Consider the following 20,685-nt stretch of genomic DNA (forward strand, 5'->3'; position numbering starts at 1 on the left):
ATATACAACTATGTACCGGGGGGCTTTGGGGAGAAAAAGGAGAAAAATAAAATCTTTAAAAAAAAAAAAAAAACCCTGGGGATGGCCCCATGGCCAAGTGGTTAAGTTCATGCACTCCACTTTGGCGGCCCAGGGTTTCACCAGTTCAGATCCTGGGCACAGACATGGCACTGCTCGTCAGGGCACGCTGAGGCAGTGTCCCACATGCCACAACTAGAAGGACCCACAACTAAAATGTGCAACTACATATTGGGGGGCTTTGGGGAGAAGGAAAAAAAATTGGCAACAGTTGTTAGCTCAGGTGCCAATCTTTAAAAAAAAAACCTACTTCAACAGATTTTTTAAAAATCCAAAGAACCAGGCTCTAGAATATCTGGGCCCTGTTCCTAGGACACCAGGAATCTCAAGGGGCTTGGCACTGAGTGAGGGATTCTTTTTGGTCTGCCCTAAATCCCTGCTGCTACAGTTGCTATTTCAATCTGTTCCCTCCAGTTGTGTACTCAGAGGAGGGAGAACAGGAGGTCATCTCCTCAACTGAGACTCCTGGGGGGGGGGGGGAGCATTTAGAAAGGAGAAATGAGGGAGAGTGGGGCCTTTTGGCCTGCTGCCTGAGTTCTAGTTCTCTGGCCTGCTTTCGAGCCTGGGGCCTGGACAAGCATTAGATTTGGGGCACAGAGCTTCAACCCAGTTCTAACAAGGTGCCTCCAGCTCCCACACCCATGCATGGAGGCTGAGCCTGGCAGGGTGGGGTGCCTCCCCTTTGGTCAGGGCTGTGCCCGAGCTTCCAGTGAAGCCTGAGATTTGAGAGCACGAGAAGCTTCACCCGATGGTCAGTCTACACCAGCCCCAAAGCCAGGGTTAAGGACAAATCAAGGACCTCTTGGGAGGTCCCTACACTACTCCCCAATGTCCAGCAGCTGCCTCAGGCTGGCTTAAGCCCTACCTGCCCTGCCATGTCCTCCTGCAGCAGGGAGCAGGACAGAGGTTCTGCCAACACTGGGCACTGGGCCGTGTCCTTGGCTTCTGGAGGTGGGCAGACAAGGGATAGCATTGATCTCTACTCTGGGCGGGGGGCCCAGAGTCCCTGCCTGGGCTGAGGGCCAGCTGAGCCCAGAAATAGCTGAGCCAGGAACCCCCACTCTTGCTGAGCCCAAGGGAGGGGTGCATAAAGGGGATCTTGAGGGCAGAGGTGTGAAACAATGCCCCAAGTCCTCACTCTGAATCACCATGTTCCCTGAGTCTCCTTGTTGTCCCCTTTGGCCTTTGTGAACTCATCTGCAGAATGGGGGCAGCGCCTCTGCTCTCCTTCTCCATGGCTGGTGGGAGAACTTAAGGTCATGAAGCTGAGAGAGCTGAGATCCAAGGAAGAACAAACACTACAGAGGTCAAGGAGAAGGCAGCTATGATCCACTCTTCTCACTATCACCTTTGACAAATGGGGAGAGGGAGGCACAGACCCAGGAAAGGCTTTGCCTGAGGTCACACAGTGAGTAGCTGCCTCTAGAACTCAGGAGTAGCCTCCCTCTGCACCTGGATGGGCTGGAGGTGAGGATGAGCCCCCAGTTTCCAAGGCCCACCATCAGACCCTCCCACAAGATCAAGGGCTCAAATCCTCAACCAGGAGAGTCTATCCAAACCAGTGATCCTGCCCACCTCTAGTCCTGCTGGCAAGAGGTAGGGAGGGGTACAGCTGGACCACAGGGCCCCTATCCCAAGGATACGCCTACAAATGACATGCTGGCCATGGCTAGATCCCCTGCATCCTCTCTTGGTCTGAACTAGACCCTACTCTGGGCAGGGGCTCCTGCTACCCACTGCCCTTGAGATGACCTTGGGCTCAGCAGCCTCTTCTTCAGTACCAAGACAGGGCCCATGAAGATAGTGGAACCCAGGCTGGGCCAGGGCCGAATGCCAAGCCAAACACTTGCTGGGTCTCAGCTGCTCTTGAGACAACCCTGTCCCTCTCCCCACTCTCTCCATGGCAGCTGGAGTGAGCTGTGAAAACACAAATTACATCATATCCCTCCCTCACTCATAACCCCCCAATAGCTCCCATCGCCCTTCAGTTAGAATTCAACCTCCTCAGCATGGCCTAAAAAGGCCCTGCCTGAGCTGATTCACTGCCCTCTCCCCATCCCCCACCCCACCAGCCACACTGGCCTTCTTTCTGCTCCCTGAGCTCATTCCCACCTCAGGGCCTTTGCACCAGCTGTACCCTTGGCCTAGAATGCGCTTTTCCTAGGTCTTTAAATGACTGCCTCTTCTGTCACTCAGGGCTCAACTCCAATGCTGCCTCCTCAGAAAGGCCCTCTCTGACCCCCTGGCACTCACTCACAGTCCTCCACAGAGCATCATATCTGCTAAGCATCACTTTGCAAAACTGAAACTTTCTTTTCTATTTGTTTCCTGCCCATTTCCCTCACTAAGATGTAAGTTCAGTGAGAGTGGGGGCTATGTCACGTTCACTGCTGTCTCCCCAAGATCCTAGCACAGTGCCTGGCAAACAGTAGGCACTGGGATCTTCACACAAACACATAAGTGCACACACATGGACAGTTAAACAAGATGATCAATGAATAGGGCTAGTGTGTAGTAACTGCTCAGAACAGACCTTGGCCAGCTGTGCCCCACACCATTCACGGGGCCCAGGCTGGCCCAGCCCTGTGCACCCCAGGATCCACAGGAACCTGCCAGGTAACTAACAGCATGGGCAGCAAGGAGTTGACAGGAAGACCCCTCAATGGGTCCCTGGATCACACAACTCACCATTCTCCGGGCCAGCCTCTGCCAGCTAAGGAGTCTGGAGGTCAGGACTTTCCTGTCATCAGGGAGCTCTAGGCACCTTCCCTAGGTACAGGTCAGCCTGGGTATGCACCTCCTTAATGTGCCAACTGCCCTGGGCAGGGAGGTGCCCAGGATAACATGGAGGGGATGCCCACCCAGGAGCCTTGGGCACTTCCCTACCTCCACTCCCCAAAGTGACCCTAATCCCTCCCAATCCACTTAGTCTTCCCAGCTTAGACCACCTTGTGCAGCAACAAGTGCCTCAGACTGGGACAGACCAAGACAGAGGGTCAACACCCTCACTGTGCAGTCAGAAAGACCTGGCTTCAAATCCAAGCTCTGCTACCCACAAGCTGTGTGACTTCAGGAAAGTTGCCCACCTCTCTGAGCCTCTGTGTCCTCCACTATAAAATGGGGGGTGCTAACAGCACCTGCCTCACAGGGATGCAGCAAGGACAAAAGAGATGGCGTGAGCATGATGCTTAGCTCAGAGCCGAACACAAGTGCTCAGGGAAAGATGGTGGCTACTGCTTCCCAGAACCTTCTCTGGAGTCTGCAGGGGAATAAGCTGACTGCCCACGCTGTGGGTAGAATGCACAGGACACTCAGTGGGCCCCAGTAGACATTTGTCCTCGGCAGGCTGTTAGAGCAAGTTCTGAGGCAGGGGCTTCAGAGGCCCAGCCTGAGGGTGGAGACAGGAGAAAGGCTCCTGTGGGGGCCAGAAGGGTGGGCCAGAGAGGGCGCACCACCCTTTCCTGAGGCAGGTGAGGACCCTACAGTCCTGGCCCCACCAACACTCCTACCCTAGGCCAGCCTCCCTCCTAACTTTCCTTCTCAAGGCACAAGACCCACACCAGGTGAGGAAGAGGGCCAGGAACCTGGGCCTCTCTTAAAAGGTGCTCATCCCTTTTAGGTGGTGCCAATCTGGGGTTATTAAGGAGGCTCAGCATCACCCTGCTTTCCTCCTCTCGGTTTGGCCTGTGGGGAACCAGCTTTGCCTTGGGTGACGGGGGTCTGGAAGGCTTCCTCTTTCTCATGGTCAGGCAGGCTGTGGTCCCCAGGGCTGGGTTTACATTTGCATCTTATCTGCATGTGCCCCAAAGCCTGCTGGGATTTTCAGGGGCCCCTGGGTGCAGGTCTGCAAAGGTCATTCCTTGACATCTCCCAGCTTGCTTCTCTCTCCACCCCCGAGTCACTTGGCACCCTCATTTGCTTATCATTTGCATACATCTGCAAGCTGGTTTGGAGAGCCCTCCACACTGATGAAATTCACAATGTCCATTGTCAAATCCCAAATCACGCTGACAGCTGGTGACTCTACCCCTAGCTGACTTCCCTACAGGGTGAGTCTTCAGTTATCTGGGACCACAAAGGACTAGGATATTCTGCTTAAGTGACTGGCTGCTGCTCTGTCTTCCTGGAGCTTCAGCCGGCACCTGGGACTCATTCTGATGCTTGAACCACGTTTGACCCATGAGCCTGCGGATTGAGAGCTGAACCGCAAGAGCTACAATGGACTGACCAAGTACAAGTCCTCCCAACCAGCCCTATCTTGTCTAAAATGCTGGGGTGGGAGCAGATTGGAGGGCTTGATTTCTGAAGAGCCTGCCCTCAGTCTCGTTCAACAGCCAGGAATAATGAACCAAGAAATTTCATCCTCCCTTCTCTCTGCCCAGTTTTCACTTACCCCATAGTGTCTAGAGCCCCACATTCTCTGTCCATTACACTCCAAGAAAACCCCTCTCTCTCTCTACCTCCTCCCCTGTGACCTTCCTCCCCACCCCACCCCAACCTCTTGTTATGTAGCTCTACTTAACCCCTCCCTTACTGAGTTCCCCCTTCTCCTCCTTCCCTCCCTTTCCTCTGTCATCTCCTGTCTCTGCTTTAGGACTTCGGCACAGTGTCTGACAAAGGTTGTGGTCTCCTTGGGGCTGGATGAGGGTGAGCAGCATGTGATGCAAAACGAGCAGTTATGAAAGGGACTGTACTGGGCCATTCTACCTCTCTGTCGCTATCTTTGAAACTGTCCCTCTGATTCAACCATAGCCCACTGATGGGAGATCTGGTCACTGGTAAAAGCCTCATCCCTTGATGGACAGTACATGAGGTGGAAGAGAAAGAGAGGAGTCGGGAATGACACCAGCATTTGGGCCCTGAGCCCCTAGAAGGATGGAGTCGCCAGTCCTGAGATGGAAAGACTGGGAGGAGCAGGTTTGGGGAAGAAGATTGGGAGCTCAGCTTTGGACAAGCTGAGCTTGAGGTGTCTAGTAGATGTGACAGTTGAGATGCTGAATAGGCCACTGGAGGTCAGGAGAGAGGTCAGAATTTGGGATATAAATTTGGGAGCTGGCAGCATGTAGGTGGTACTTAAAGCCGCAGGACTAGGTGAGATCAGCACAGGAGTGAACGCAGAGGAGGAAAAGCAGCCATGCCAGGGCTGAGTCCTGGGGCACTCCAATATTGGGGCGGGGAGGCAGGAAGGAGGCCGAGAAAGAGCAACCCACAAGCTTGGAGGAAAACAGGAGAATAGATGTCCTAGAGGTCAAGGAAGGGGGAGAGATTGAAAATGTCACATGCTACAGATGAGGACTGAGAATTGGCCACTGGGTGTGGCAACACAGAGATCATTGGTGGCCTTGAGAAGAGCAGTCAGTGGAGTGGAAGAGGGTGAGAGCCCAACCAGAGTGGAATCAAGAGAGAGTGGGAGGTGAGAACATGGAGACAATGAGTCTAGACAAGCCTTCTGGGGAGTTTTGCTGCAAAGGGGAGCAGAGAGATGCAGTGGTAGCTGGCTGGAGAAGACAAGAGAGCCATCTTTTAAGATAGGAGAAACAACCGCAAGATAACTGCTGATGGAATGAGACAGTAGAGGGAGAACCTATAATGTAGGAGGGTGCACTTGCTTGGAGCAATGTCCTCAAGCAGGCATGAGAGGACAAGGATCTAGTGCACAAGTAGAGGGGTGGCCTTAACCAGGAGCAGGAACCCTTCACGCACAGTGACAGGAGGCAGGCAGAGCAGTGGGTGCAGCTGCTGGTAGATAGGTGAATGTAGCACTGGGAGTCTGAAGAAGTTCTGTTTGCTTATATTTTCTCAAAGACATAGGAAGCAATGTCATCAGCTTTGAGGGAAGATTGGGAAGAGGGACTAGGGATGAGGGTAGAAGAGAAAGTGTGAAACAGTCATCAGGTAAGCGGAGGGGGATGGACTCGCACCTGTGGTGGGACTGCAGGACAGCACTAAGGACCCACCTGAAGTTCACGGTTTTGAACTTAGAGTGAGCCCAGTCGGGGTAGTAATTTTTCTCAGCCCCATTCAGCTGCACAGGTCTGATGCAAAGCAGGCTGGGCCTTGAATTTAACCAGGATTGGGGTTTTGCCAAGCAGGTATAAAGAAGCAAAATGAGATAAGGGAGATGGGGGGTCTGCAAGGGAGGCATTATCCTGACTTTTACAGTGGCAGCTGCCTCTGAGCCAGCCCCTGGCCCCTGCTCAAAGTCCCTTCCCTGCTGGTGCCTGAAAGCCCACCATGGTTCCCTGCTGTGGGTTATTTGGCCTTCCCTCTGCCCACATCCCAAAATGAGCTTCTCAGAGGGGGGCCACAGGTAGCCACCAAGACCTGAACAAACGAGCTTCCCACACAACTGTTCCTCTGACCTGGAAAGTACCTCCGACTTTACACGCTCAAAACTGCATTCTCCATCCCCTTCCCAAGCCATCACACCACAGCTTCCCCATCTCTACTTAGACACCAGTGCCCATCCATTCTGCCTCCTAAATTTATCCTTACTCCATCCCCTTCTTTCCACCCCCACCTGCCACACCCCAGTCCAAGCAGGGCTACCATGCCACCAACTCCATTCCCTCTGTGCACCATACGCAGCAGCCCGAATCCAGTGCCACACTTCTTGTGTTGGACTACATCATGGCCTCCTGACTAGTCTTTTTTCCACCCTGCTGGCCCTGCCAATCCCACTCCATCCTCCTCAGAGAGCCCTTCTGTGCACTCACATCTCCCTCATCACTCCCCTCTCTAAAACTCTTCAGTGGCTCCCAGTGCCCTTGGCCACATTCCAAGCCAGCTGTGATCTGGGCCCCACCCTCTTTCTTCCTGCCTTAATCCCCTCTCCCCCCTTGTACCTCTCACTACTTTCTCTGGGCCTCTCCCCAACTCTGACAGCACCTGCTCTGAATTGTGGCTCACCCCACCCCCCACCCCGAGGTTGTGAACTCCTTGAAGGCCCTGTCAATGTGAGGATGGTGTGAAGTAGCAGTTCAGTCAGGTTTGCTGACCTGGTGCGTGGATGACCAGGTGGATGAAGCTTCTGGAGGTAGGGAAGAGAAAGGAACAGGAGTGAAACAAAGGGGCTCCTTAGCCAAGTGACCTAACTTAGCACCACCTGTTATAGGACAAGCTGATGACATGTGCTTCCTGACAGGATGCAGTGGGAAGTACACAACATCACCTATGGGATATTCTTGCCAAAAAATGTTTAACCTGAATCTACTCATGAGGAAGCAATAAGGCAGATCCAGAATGTGGGACATTCTACAAGAGAACTGACCAAGGCTCTTTAAAATGACAATGTAACAAAAGACTTAAAAAGAAAAAAAGCAGAGGGATTATTCCAGATTAAAGGAGACTAAAGAGACATAACTAAATGCAATGTGTGATCTTTGATCAAAAGAATTTTTTTAAACAGCTATAAAGGACATTCAGGGACAGCAAGAGAAATTTGAATATGGATTACATATTAGGTTAAATTATATCATTAAATTTCTTGGGTATGATAATGGTATAGTCATTACGTAGAAAAATGTCCTTGTCTCAGGAAATTCATGCTGAAGTATTTAGAGGCAAAGTGTTATGATGTCTGCAACTTACTTTCAAAAGGTCCAGAGAGAGAGAGAGACAAATGTGGGCTAAATGTCAACAACTGGCAAATCTAGCTCTGTAGGTGAAGGGTATATAGGTGAGTGTTCATTGTACTTCCAGGTTTGACAAAACAAAAAGTTAGGGGGGAAGGAAGGGAGTGGAGGGAGACACTCCAAAGAGGGGAACTCAGGGCCAGGCTTGACGGAGCAGGGGGCAGAGGAGGAGGGGGCAGAGGAGGAGGGGGCAGAGGAGGAGGGGGCAGAGGAGAAGGGGAAAGAGGAGGAGGAGGCAGAGGTGGAGGGGAAAGAGGAGGAGGAGGCAGAGGTGGAGGGGGCAGAGGTGGAGGGGGCAGAGGAGGAGGGGGCAGAGGAGGAGGGGGCAGAGGAGGAGGGGGCAGAGGTGGAGGGGGCAGAGGAGGAGGGGGCAGAGGTGGAGGGGGCAGAGGAGGAGGGGGCAGAGGAGGAGGGGGCAGAAGAGGAGGGGGCAGAGGAGGAGGGGGCAGAAGAGGAGGGGGCAGAGGAGGAGGGGGCAGAGGAGGAGGAGGCAGAGGAGGAGGGGGCAGAGGTGGAGGGGGCAGAGGAGAAGGGGGCAGAGGAGGAGGGGGCAGAGGTGGAGGGGGCAGAGGAGGAGGGGGCAGAGGAGGAGGGGGCAGAAGAGGAGGGGCAGAGGAGGAGGGGGAACAGGAGAAGGGGGCAGTCCTTCACTGCAGCAGCCCACAAGCTGGGCTGTGGGCCTGTCCTGGGCTGGACACTGGAGTGTCCAGGGTCACGGATGCGGGGCCAGGCAGACACAGCCCTGGAGTGGCTCATCACCTAAAGAGGGTCAGACCCCAAGGAAGCAGACTTACCTGTGAGCAAACCCACTTAGGAGGACAAGGGCTCTGCAAGAAACAGCCAGGTCCCAGGGAGACCAGCAGGGCAGCCCTCAAATGGGCAGGGCTGGCAGGAACATGGGCCCCACCCTACCTCTGCCTGTGCTATGGCAAGGAGCTAGGTCTGGCCCAGGCCCACCCCTCCCCCCAAACACCCCTCAAGGGGCGACAGCCTAAGTGTATCCTCCCATATGAGGAGCCAGGCTAAATATGGAGCCCCAGACATAAGACGCCACTCAAAACAGATTTTCCTGGAAAAGACCATCTGGCAAAGGATGTCTAGAGCATCATCTGTCGCGAGAGGCAGTGTCATTCTCCTGCAAGCCAACATCCTGAATGGGAATGCCTTGATCCCGCCCCTCTAGAAGACCCCAGCTTAGTGCCTCAGTTTCCCCAATGTCACCCCCTTGCTCTGGATGGAAAGGCACTCAGTCCCACCTCCCTCTTCACTTGTATCTCCAAGGAAGAAGAGAACGAGATTAGGACACAGGTCCAAGTTTCAGACAGTTGTGCCTAGGTGCAAATCCTGATTCTGCCACTTACTAACAAGGTGACTTTGAACAAGCAGCTTCTCCTGAGCCTTAATATCCTCCTCCACAAAATGGGAATAATAGGAGCACCTCACTCTAAAGGCTGTTGCGTGTATGTGAGTACTTATCTTAGTGGTACTTAGTACTCTATATATGGAAGCTGGGCAAGGTAATGTCCCCCAATCCCTCTCTCAGTCCTGTTCTTCGTTCCAGTTAGCTTTGCTCCTTCCCTTCAGGAAACACTTAGAATCAGGCCATCTTGGGGGGTGCATGCCCCACAGCTCAGACCAGCACGAGCAGAAGGAGGGAAACCTCTCAGCTTGGCCCAGGGCACTCCTGAGCTGTAAGGGACAAGTCACTCAAGCATTGAGGCTTCAGCCCCGTAAGAGACACCAGCAGGGGAGGCCTTCCAAGGACATTCCAGTCATCCTTCTACCTTTAGCTGGACCACCACCCACCTACTCACCCTCTGAGTGGGTGTGGGAACCTTCTGGTTCAGGCCACAACCTGGGGACCTGCCATGTTTCCCCAAGGACCAAATTTCGCAGTATCCCTGTTCAGAAGCCACTGCCCCTCACCACATCTGGGGGAAAGGGGCTCTTGGCAGGGCAGGTCTTTCCTCCAGAGATGTGAGGTGGGGAGGGGAGGGCAGCTGGCCCATTTTACTGATTCAGAGATCACAGGTCACAGAACTTGCGGCTTCCCTGGGAAGCAGGGTTCCTAACCCCCCAAAGGAGAGGGTAGAAGAATGACTGTAACTGCCCACGGCCAGGGGTTGTGCTTGGAGGTGGTCCCAATGCCCCTCACCCACTCTCCTTCAAGCTGCCTGAGTACTCTCCATTGAGCAGCTCTTATTTCCAGGGTCTAGAAGAAGGAGCTGGGGAACCCAAGAAAGTCCAGATGTCTCTCCCCAGACCCAGGCTGACCATCTGCCCTGGCCAAACCCTGCGCCCTCTCCCTGCTCCCCATTCACTCACCATCAAGCTCAGCCTGGCTTATCCTGAGCCTGCCAGGAATCTCAAATCCACTTTCATTGTGGCTGGTGCTTCTGCCCCCAGTTCTCTTCCAGGGCCCCCCCAAGACGGCCCCAAGAGGAAAGGATGGGCTGAGGCAGTGGCCCCCTGGGCCTGTGCAGAGACAATGCCCCCAGTTCTGACTCAGGGAACCCTCAGATCCTCTGGGGACAGCAGGAGTCAATATACCTCCTCCTAGGAGGGGGCTAGTCAGGCAGGGGGTTCCCACATCTGGACTCCCTGCCCTACCCCAACCCCAGCAGTGGGCTCCAAGGACCCCTCCCTCACCCTGCGGCTGCCACAGCCATTATGTGCCTCCTCGGCCTTGCCTGCTGCCTGCCACGCCCCCATGGAAGCCCCTGCTCTAGCGGCAGAGCTGAGAGCCAGCCTGTGAGGCCTGGCCGCCAAGCCAAGCTGTCAAAGTTGGGAAACTGGAAACAGAAATAAATCCTCAAAGCTGCTCCGTGATAAAGGTGGCTGCCGGCAGGCCCGCGCATCCAACACCCCAGGTCCTCTGCCACCAAGCTCCCACTGGCACCCCCTCAACACACAGATATACCCTCAGATTATACAAAAAGGGGAGATCGGGAGGCAGAACCCAGGAGACAATTGGGCTGGCCAGTCCTGACCCGCCCCCCCCCCCCGCCCCCGGCAGGCTGGCCTGAGGCTCTCTAGTGGCGCCCCCACTCCCTGGCCCAGACCGGGCCATCCCCGGGCTTCCTCTCTCGGCCCCATCTCCATGACAACCGTATCCTTCGATGCTCCAGCCGCCACGGAATTGATCTCAAAATGTAGCTTTGTTAGCAAACCCGGGCGGGCAAGGAGGGCGGAGGGCGGCGCCCTGCATGCGGCCCCCCCACCCCTGGCCCCCCGGCCCGGCCTCCAGCCTGGCTTCGGGAGGGGCGGGGTCCCGGAGCACGCGGGCCCTGGGGACAAGGTGGACCCGCGGTCCTACTCACCGCTCCTGGTCCCAGACGCTGGGTCCAGCCTCTCACGGCGGAGCCATGCAGAGGCTGCCGCTGGACTGACCGTCCCACTCCGCCGCCGCCTGTCGGGGCTCCCGCGCCCGCTTCTGTCCCTTTAGGTGTCGGAGCCGCGGCTGTGGAGAAGCTGAGAGGAGATGGGGGGACGGACGGCAGGAGGGAGGGAAGGAAGGAGGGAAGGAGGGAGGGAGGAGCGGGAAGGGCGGGGAAGGGCGGAGGGACTGCAGGCGGGGGGGCGGCCGGAGAGGAGCCTGGAGGCGACAGCGGCCACTCTGGCTGGCCGGCCCGCCGCGCCTCAGCACCAAGGGTCTGACGGTGCCCCCTGACCCTGCCGGGGAGGGCGCAGCCAGCCCCGTCCCGCAAGGCCCCGCCCCCGGCCCTTTAAGAAAGTGGGGGAGGGGAGCACTGCGAGGTTCCGCCCCCCTCCCACCTCCAGCTCTGCCGGGCCCCAGCTGTCCTCTAACCCTGGCCGGTCGGCGGGCCAGACCCAACCACCGCCCCCTCGGCAGGACCCTCGGGCCCCCAGACCCTGAGCCCTCAAGTCTTTGGGTCCGCTCGGCCCTCCTCGAAGCGACGAAGGGAGCGGGTCCTTGCCCTCCTCCCACAGTCTGTTGGCGATCTGACTCCTTGCTCTCCACGCCCCCACACACCCCGCCCCGAGAAAGACCTGACTGGGACAGGGGAGCAACGAGCAGTGCAGGGGGCAAGCTGGACGATCCCAGAGGGAGGGAGACCGAGCCCTACCTACCTACCTACCCAAAGGGACCGACAGACCTGGGAGAGGGGGTGAGAAGTGGGGCTCGACAGAGCTGGAAGTGAGGCTGCAGAAGAGAGTGACAAAGGGGAGAGACGCTGAGGGAGGGACAGGTGAGGAGTGGGTCCTATCAAGGATGCACAGTCCCAGTGCCAGGTCAGGGGGAGGCCACCCTAGCCAGACAAATATAAGGTGCTCTGGGCTGTGGAAACCATCTCCCAAGGAACTGGCCCCACAGACCCTCCTGCATGCTAGTCACTACCTTGAAGCCCTCCCCAGCCCCAGGATCCTGGCTCTGAAGAAGACAGCTGACAGTATTCTACCTGGGCCAGACACCAAGAAGAACTGGCCGGCTGTGAGGTCCCTGCAGGGCAAGATTCCACCTCTCAGAGAGATAATAAAAGGCCCCCCACCCACAGAGACCTGGGGAGACCAGGAGCTGGGGCGGGGCGGGGGGGGGGGGGGGGGGGGGGGGGGGGGCGAGGCGGTGAGCAGGCCCAGCCCTACAGAGAAGGGAGATCAGGTTAGAGTCAGGCCTGACCACAGGAAGCCACTTTCCACCTCCCTCCTTCCATTCCAGCCCCCAGGGGCTCTTCACTATACCCAGCTCTCTCCCGCCTCTGGACCTGTGCAGGTGTTCCACCTTCTGCTCTGTCAGGCCTGGATCCTGCTGTGCCCAATGAACTCCAACTCAATCCTCAGATCCCTGCTTAAATGCCCCTTCCTCCATGAAGCCTTCTCTGCCTTCCTTCCACCCATACACATACAGACCTTAGGGACCCTCTTCTTAGGGTGCAGAGGGTGAGAGGAGAGAGAGAATTTACTGGCCTATGAGGGGTGTCTAGGCTGGGCAGGGTGGCAGTAGTTGGAGGTGCAGGGTCTGAGCTGTCCTCAGCCTCCTCCTTCTGCAAGCTGGGCCACAGCTGGAGCTGGGGTTTCATCAACCATACTGACACTTCTGCTATGAACTGTGTGCATCTACCGTGTGCCTGAGTCCACATTAAGTGCTTTCTATCTGGTATATTCAACCCTCAGAACAATCCTACAACCCACTTTACAGATGAGAAAACTGAGGCTGCAAAGGCATAGGCCACTTGCTTAAGGTCCCAGGAGGTCTGATCATGTGGACACAGCTCAACAGTTCAGAGGGCACTTTGGCCACACCCCTTCACTGCCCATCAAACCCTAGGACATTCCCACAGAGCCCAGAAACAAGGGGGCCACTCTACTGCAGATGCCCGGGATCTTCTTGAAGGGCACAGAGGGAGCATGGCTTCCCTGCTGTCCCTCCCTCTACCTCTGCCCTCTGCTTACCTGTAGGCAGGGATGGGTGACAACCGGCAACCAGCAGGGGCTGTAGGGGGAAGTGGAGGTGATAGGGCTTTGCTACCACACTCCCCATCTTCCAGACCCATGACCTCCAGTCACAGCTGGACCACCTTTCTGAGATTCCATGTCCTCATCTACCCCACGAGGATGGTAACAGCCCCTCTCTTGTGGGATGTGAGAGCTGATGTGCTCAGTGCCCACCCACCCAAGACCTGGCACACAGATGCACTCAGCCGGCCATGGCTATTCCAGTTGTAAGGAGTGACTTACTCATGGATGGATTACTTCATCTCTGTCCACCTGGATGGACTGTGAGCCCCTTGAAGACAAGGTCTGCCTTGTTCACAATGTACCCTCAGCACCTAACACATGGTATGGCTTAATAAATATACATGGAGGAAGGGGAAGACAGGGAGGTAGGGAGATACTGTCTCTCCACTTAATCTGGCCTGGGCTGGTGCACACAACCTAGTCCCTGGCCTGGATCTGCTCCCGGTCCTTCACAGCTCTGGGAGCCTGTTGCAGTAGGCATGAGCCTGCCAGGGCCAGGAGACCTAGGTTCTAGTCTGGCCCCTGCTGCTTCTTGGCTGTGTGGCCATGAGCAGCGACGTCCCCTCCCTGAAGCTTACTTTCCTATGTCAAGTGGAACTAGCTCAAAGGGCTGTCACAAGGCCACAGGTGGGCTCTATGTGAGAGAGTGCTTTGGGTGCCATGGACGCAGGAGAGAGGGTTATTATTCTTCTTGTAGCTACTTTTTCCTCCTGAAAGAGAACAGGGTCTACATCCCCCACCCAGCAGCCAAAATGCACTATATTCCCCAGCCTCCCTCCAGGGAAAGAAGAATGGAAGCTTCTCCCGTTCCTCCAAGGGACTTCCCTTTCCTCATCCCCACCCACCTGAGGGCGAGTCTCAGGAAGGCAGGTGCCGGAGGCCAGACCAAAGACCCCCACACTGAGGGACCGCTCCCCATGGCTTACTGCCTGGGCCTTGGCTGGTCCCCAGGGAAAGCACGAGTGACATATGGGAAGGCCCAGTCACATTGAGAGTGGTCAGCACCCTCAGGCAGGGGATCCAGCTCTCGGCCCACTCAGCCCACTACAGCCTTTGCCACAGTGAGGCCTCTACCTGACCTCCTGCCTCCCCAGGCCAACTGGAGGAAGGCATCTGGGTCCAATCCTGGGCTTAGAGGAGCCTTGGCTCAGAGAGCATCTGAAACACCCAATTCTCCCATATTCCAACTGGAAGATTGAAATCCAGGGAGGGGAGGCTGGGTAGGGATTCCCCAGGCCAATCCCAGAGTGCTCAGTGAGCACCTACTGTGTGCCCAGCCATGCTCCAATCCCGCCCTTGCCCCCAGCACCCCCAAGATAGAGATCCCAACCCACCTTCACAGTGTCCCGTTCTGACACTTCCCACTTCAAATGTGATGTTCTAGGACCCCTCCCACCCAACTGCACCCCAACCATTTCTACTGACCTCGATACGCTTGTGCTGGTCCCCTGCCTGGGATGCCTTCCCTTTCAGCCATCCTCACTTGGCTATTTCCTCTCAACCCTATAGCCCCCTCCAGCTACTGCATCATTTCTTTTCCCTCATTATAGCAAAGCTCCTCAAAAAAGTTGTCCATGCTCTCCAGTTCCTCTCCCATTCTCTTTTTTTTTTTTTTTTTTGAGGAAGATTAGCCCTGAGCTAACATCTGCCACTAATCCTCCTCTTTTTGCTGAGGAAGACTGGCCCTGAGCTAACATCCGTGCCCATCTTCCTCTACTTTATACGTGGGATGCCTGCCACAGCATGACTTGACAAGCGGTGCGTAGGTCCACACCCGGCATCCGAACCGGTGAACCCTGGGCCGCTGAAGTGGAACGTGCGAGCTTACCCGCTGTGCCACTGGGCTGGCCCCCTATTGTCTCTTGAATGCACTCCAATCTGGCTCTCATCCCCCCAACCCACACTCACTCCACAAACACCACTCATCAAGGTCACCAACACAGCTGCTGAGCACAGGTGTACAGCTTGGGCTCTGGACAAGGGCACCTGAGGTGCACGAGAGGTGGAGAGGGAGCTGCAGTCCAGCCTGCTGTCCTCTCACCACACTGTGTGCCTGGTTCAAGGCTACATCTGGCTGAGGGAGGGACACATTTTCCTGTATACAGAGGTGTCTCCCTTCTGTGTTCCTGCACAGCCAGGTCCACCTGGAGGGGCTGCATCTTTCTAGTGTTTGCGCAAAGGGGCTAGATAGACTGACTGTGGTCTGGTCCCCAGTGACTGCTATGATGCCAAATCCAAAAGTCAATTCTCAGGCCTCATCTGAACTTGTTGGCAGCATTTGACACACTTGCTCCTCCTCCTTGAAAGATTCTTCCCTTGACTTCCAGGCCTGGTTTTCCTCCTCCCTCCCTGCTGTGCCTTCTCAGCCTCCTTTGCTGTTCCTCCCCGATTCCTGACCTCCAGATGCCGAAGCCCCCAGGGCTCAGTCCTCTGTCTTCTCCCTCTCACTCCCCAGGGGTGATCCCACCTTGGCTTCAGAGCTCACCTAGCCCCCGATGGTTCTCGGTGTTTGACTCTCCAGCCCCAACCTTTTCCCCTGAGGTCAGACCCTCACGCCCAGCTGCTGACTGGAAGTCTCCACTAGGATGTCCAAAGAGCAGCTCCAACTTTTCCCAACCAACAGCGACCTCCCCTTCTCCTTGCGGCAAACATCACCACCATCCTTCCATCGACTCAGGCCAAAAACCCAGGAGTCACCCTCACCTCTCTGTCTCTCACTCCCCACATCCAATCCCTCGACAAATCTATGGCATTTACTTTCAGTGTATGTCCCATCAGCTCCACTGCCACCGCCTGGCCCAAGCCACTGTCATCTCTCACCTGGACTATCACTGTAGCCTCCTAACTGGTCCCCCTGCTTCCACCCAGCCCCACTACTGACATTGCCCACATCAATTACATGTAAGTCACATCATGTCCCGGATCTGAGCCCAGGGCCAGCATACAGTAGGCTCCCAAAAGGTGATGAACCAAAGAATGGATGAATGAGAGGTCACAGACAAATCTATGCATGGGCCACGGGACTCTGACATGGCCCGAGGGAGGGAAGCCATGCAGTGAGGAGCTGGCAGGGAGCAACAGAGGCCTGGGGAGGAATCCTTGGAGCCTCAGGGTGTTGTCTGTACAATCTCCAACACTACCTACAAATCCTGGGTTAGCTGGGAGGCAGTGTGGGAAGGAAAGGCCATCCTCACTGGACAGCCCCTGGCTGTGAGGATGATTCATTCATTCATTCAACAAAAATTTGCTGAGCACCTACTGTGTGCCAGGCCCTGCAGGGAGGAGGGGAGCAGACAAAGTCCCTCCCTCCACAGCTCACAGCCCATCAGATGATTTCCCAGGGGAAATACCCCAGTAGGTGGAGCTTCCTTGAGCAGGCAGCTTCACCCCACTTTCACAAGATGAAATCAACTTTAGGAAATCAGTTTTATTAGTCTCCTGCCTAGAACCTCCCTGGACTGTGAACTCCAAAGAGGGCAGGAACTGTGTGTCTTGTTATTGCTGGATCCCCAGCATCTAGCAAGGGCCTGGAGCATAGTAGGGCTCAATAAATATTGGTTGAATAAATGAGTGGTAGAATATGAGCAGGACCCTGAAGATGGCAAGGATTTGGGCTTGCAGCCAAAAGGAAGAAGGGCAAGTGGGGAAAGGCCACAGCCTGAGCAGGTGAGAGGTAGGAGGAAGGCCCCCTGGAGGAGAGCAGGGCCATGGGCAGGAGGGAAGGGCGACTGCTCAAGCTGAGAGCTGCCTGTCTCACCCCCTCCCCCAACAAACAGGGCCCTGCCAGCACTGGTCCAGGGCTAGTGGACAAAGCCCCACAGGAGTGCCAGGGACTTGCAGTGCCTAGAGCCAGCCGGCTGCGGGCCCAGGGCACAGGCAAAGCGTGGCCCAGAACTTTGTCTGAGGGCCTTTGTGGGCCTCTGGGAGCACGTCCAGGAGAATGCCGGGAACTGGCCAGGGTGGTATGGGGTGGGCACTCCCCTGCTTCCGGAGGTCCAGCTGGCCATCCAGGCCTGGGTTAATGGGGGGTTAGGAAGAGGATTCCCTTCTGCACCACCCACCAAATCCTTACCCTTGGGGAGATACTACCCAATCCCAGAAGTCGGAGCGGCTAGAATTAGAGTGGCTAGCAGATCAAATCCTGGTTATTGAAGATCAGGAATGGTGGGGCTCAGCTGGGGGGATGCACAGAGTTAGGGTGAAGCTGACCTCCCCTTGCCCCACGCGTTCTCCCCAAGAAGCCCAGCGGGAGAGAGGAGGGCAAGCATTTTCCAAAGCGAAGGGACACAGGATACATCGAGTCCTGCCCAGGGAGGAGCGGCCACGCCTGGAAGGTTCCCCGGGGAGCGATCTCCGGGCCGGGAAGGGAGCCGAGCGAGGCCCAGGACTTTCTCTGTCTCCCTCTTCTGGCCGGACCCAGAATTACCAGAGCGTCGTGTGTCACAGGGCCAAGCAGGTCCTGGGTCCTCGGCGCCAGGCAGCCCCTCTCTCTCTCCCATCCAAAAAGGAAGCGAATACAGGTCATATGCGTCATTCCCCTGCCTGAGCACCAGGCCCAGTCGCAGCCAGAGGTCCAGCCGCAGGCCCTCTGTAACCAGCCTCCGTGCTGGGACGATCGCTTGTTCTGGAAGTCCTTTACCTGGTCCAACCTGAGTATTTCCTCAGCTTGGTCCAGGCTGTCTCCGAAGGCCATGCTCTTCCACAAATCGGATGGAAAACTGAGGCTCCACTGACTATCCCATGGTGACCCAGGTCCTTTCTGCCTTGGAACTGAGAGAAGTGCAAGTACCTCTCCCCACCGCAGCGGAGAAGGCAGGGGTCTAACTGGCCGCCCAGAACCAAGAGGCCGAGAGAACCGAGAGGCCGCCCCGCCCAACCCCTTCCAGAGCCATTCAGAAAACAGTCCAGGATTGTTCTCTTTTGGGATCTGGGCGCCACCTGCTGGTGTCTGTAAGAACTGCACCGGCCCTGCCAAGCACAATCCATGGCTGGGAGAGACGGCTGAGAACAACAGAGCAGCTGACTTTCATTAAGAGTGTTCTGTGAGCCAGGTTCATGGTAAGTTCTTCGCGTTATCTCATTTCACACATCATCTCGTTTCATCCTCACAGCAACCCTATGAGGTGGACATCATTCTTGCTAGTTTACCTAGGAGGACACTGAAGCTAGGAAAGTTAAGCAACCTACCCCAGCACACACCTATAGTATGTGACAAAGCCCAGACGGCACTCCCTGGTGTGCACTGTATCCCTGGTGTGCACTGTATCCCTAGTGTGTACTTTATCCCTGGTGTGAACTTTATGCATGGTGTGTACTTTATCCCTGGTGTGCACTGTATCCCTGGTGTGCACTTTATCCCTGGTGTGCACTGTATCCCTGGTGTGCACTGTATCCCTGGTGTGCACTTTATCCATGGTGTGCACTTTATCCCTGGTGTGAACTTTATGCATGGTGTGTACTTTATCCCTGGTGTGCACTTTATCCCTGGTGTGCACTGTATCCCTGGTGTGCACTGTATCCCTGGTGTGCACTTTATCCATGGTGTGCACTGTATCCCTAGTGTGTACTTTATCCCTGGTGTGAACTTTATGCATGGTGTGTACTTTATCCCTGGTGTGCACTTTATCCCTGGTGTGCACTGTATCTCTGGTGTGCACTTTATCCATGGTGTGCACTTTATCCATGGTGTGTACTTTATCCCTGGTGTGCACTGTATCTCTGGGGTGCATTTATCCCTGGTGTGCACTGTATCTCTGGTGTGCACTGTATCCCTAGTGTGTACTTTATCCCTGGTGTGAACTTTATGCATGGTGTGTACTTTATCCCTGGTGTGCACTGTATCCCTGGTGTGCACTGTATCCCTGGTGTGTACTTTATCCCTGGTGTGCACTGTATCTCTGGTGTGCACTTTATCCATGGTGTGCACTTTATCCCTGGTGTGCACCTTATCCCCGGAGCACTTTATACCCAGTGCACTTTATCCTCGGTGCACCTTATCCCCGGTGCACTTTATGCCTGGTGCACCTTATCCCTGGTATGCACTTTAACTGGGCTCTTCCACCGGCACTGGTGGGTGGGGAGTGGCAGCTCCGGAATGAACCCTATAGGGACATCTCTTGCCCTGGCCTTGGACACCATCCATTTCAGCTTAGCTTGCAGCTGGTATGGCAGGATCCCTCAGTCTGTCTTGCCCCGTGAGTGTCCATGTCCTTCTCCCCTGACAGCTTGAGAGCTCCTCTAGGGCAGGGCCAAAGCATCTGTTCCCAGGTCACCTCTTCTCAGCACTGATCATTGAATGCCCCCTGTATGCTCAGCCCCTCTCATTTGGACCTGCCCCTGGGGCCACCCACCCTATACACCCACAGGCCCTACTCAGCCCCTTCCTTACTTCCCAACTCAAGAGCTCAGGCAGGTACCATGTAAGTGGTCGAGAGTGACAGACACTGGCTTCAGTGAAAGGGGCTCGTGTAAATGAGCTGCAAACAGTACCGAATCCAGGCTCCCAAATGTGGTCTTTCTCTACCTCTATGGCCAAATATTCCTCTGTATTGGCTTCACTTCCAGGCAGCCTCTTCCAAAAAAGAGTCAAATGGCTAAGGTAGCTCTGAGTTTATGTCTACCTTTGAGGGAAGAAGCCTTCCCCATCCCAAGAATATAAGCAAAAGTCTCAGGATTCAGTATCATTGGCCCAGCCGGTGGAATATGCCCACCCCTGAGCCAATCACTGCGGCCTGAAGAGTCACTGCGCCCCCCTGGAGTGAGGAGCAGGGGCCAGCCCCAGGCAGTCCATATGGACTGATGGCAGGAGGGGATGCGTCCAAAAGGAACACGGGGAAAATTACCAGGAGGAGGATGGCTGCTGCACGGCAAACAGCAGTACCATCCACGACACCTGGCCGTGCCAGAAACACACGTTTTCTTGACTCACCCATTTTTAGATTGCAGACCTCTTCCCAAACTATCATGCTTGCTTACTTCCTTCCTTCCTTCATTCAACAAATTTTTTATTGAGGTCCTACATGTACCAAGCACTATTCTAGGTGAATCATATCAGTAAACAAAAGAGACGAAAATCCTCTCCCTCCTGAATCATTTCCAATGGAGTTGGGAGGAGAACAGAAACAATAAACACAATAAATAAGTAAAATGCATGATATTATAGCCAGGGAAAAGTAGTTCAGGGGGGACTAGGACAGCATAAAAGGGATCAGAAGAGTGGACAGCACGAGGGGTACAGCAACTTTAAATAGAGTGCTCCTGACAGACACGTTGAGAAGGTGAATTCAAGCACAGATAAGAAAGAGGTAAGGGACCTTGTCATGTAGGTCTCTGGGGGAGGAGACTTCTAAGGAACAGGAAGAGCCAGTGCAAAGGCCTCGAGGTGGGATGCCTGGCATGTTCTTGGAACAGTAAAGAGCAAAGGGAACAAGGGGAGATCGTAGGAGATAAGGCAGAGAGGTGGCAGGGCCAGGTGATGTAGGGCCTTCTAGGCCAT

General features: G+C 55.3%; 1 protein-coding gene across 8 annotated transcripts in view; it reads right to left on the reverse strand.

Moving 5' to 3' along the window:
- Positions 1–18,025, reverse strand: part of PSD2 (pleckstrin and Sec7 domain containing 2) — a 54,664-nt gene extending 36,639 nt beyond the window's left edge. For 2 of the 8 annotated variants that reach the window (XM_070517298.1, XM_070517295.1), the window contains exon 1: positions 11,033–12,222. The gene's annotated coding sequence lies outside the window, so the exon portion shown is untranslated. Of the gene's footprint in view, positions 1–10,037; positions 10,282–11,032; positions 12,225–17,829 lie in introns of those variants that run through there. The other 6 variants (XM_070517294.1, XM_014847175.3, XM_070517293.1 and 3 more) reach the window with 6 other exon arrangements.
- Positions 18,026–20,685: the final 2,660 nt, after the last annotated feature.

Source organism: Equus asinus, chromosome 9 (assembly GCF_041296235.1).
Source record: "Equus asinus isolate D_3611 breed Donkey chromosome 9, EquAss-T2T_v2, whole genome shotgun sequence".
In the NCBI taxonomy this organism is placed as follows: domain Eukaryota; kingdom Metazoa; phylum Chordata; class Mammalia; order Perissodactyla; family Equidae; genus Equus; species Equus asinus.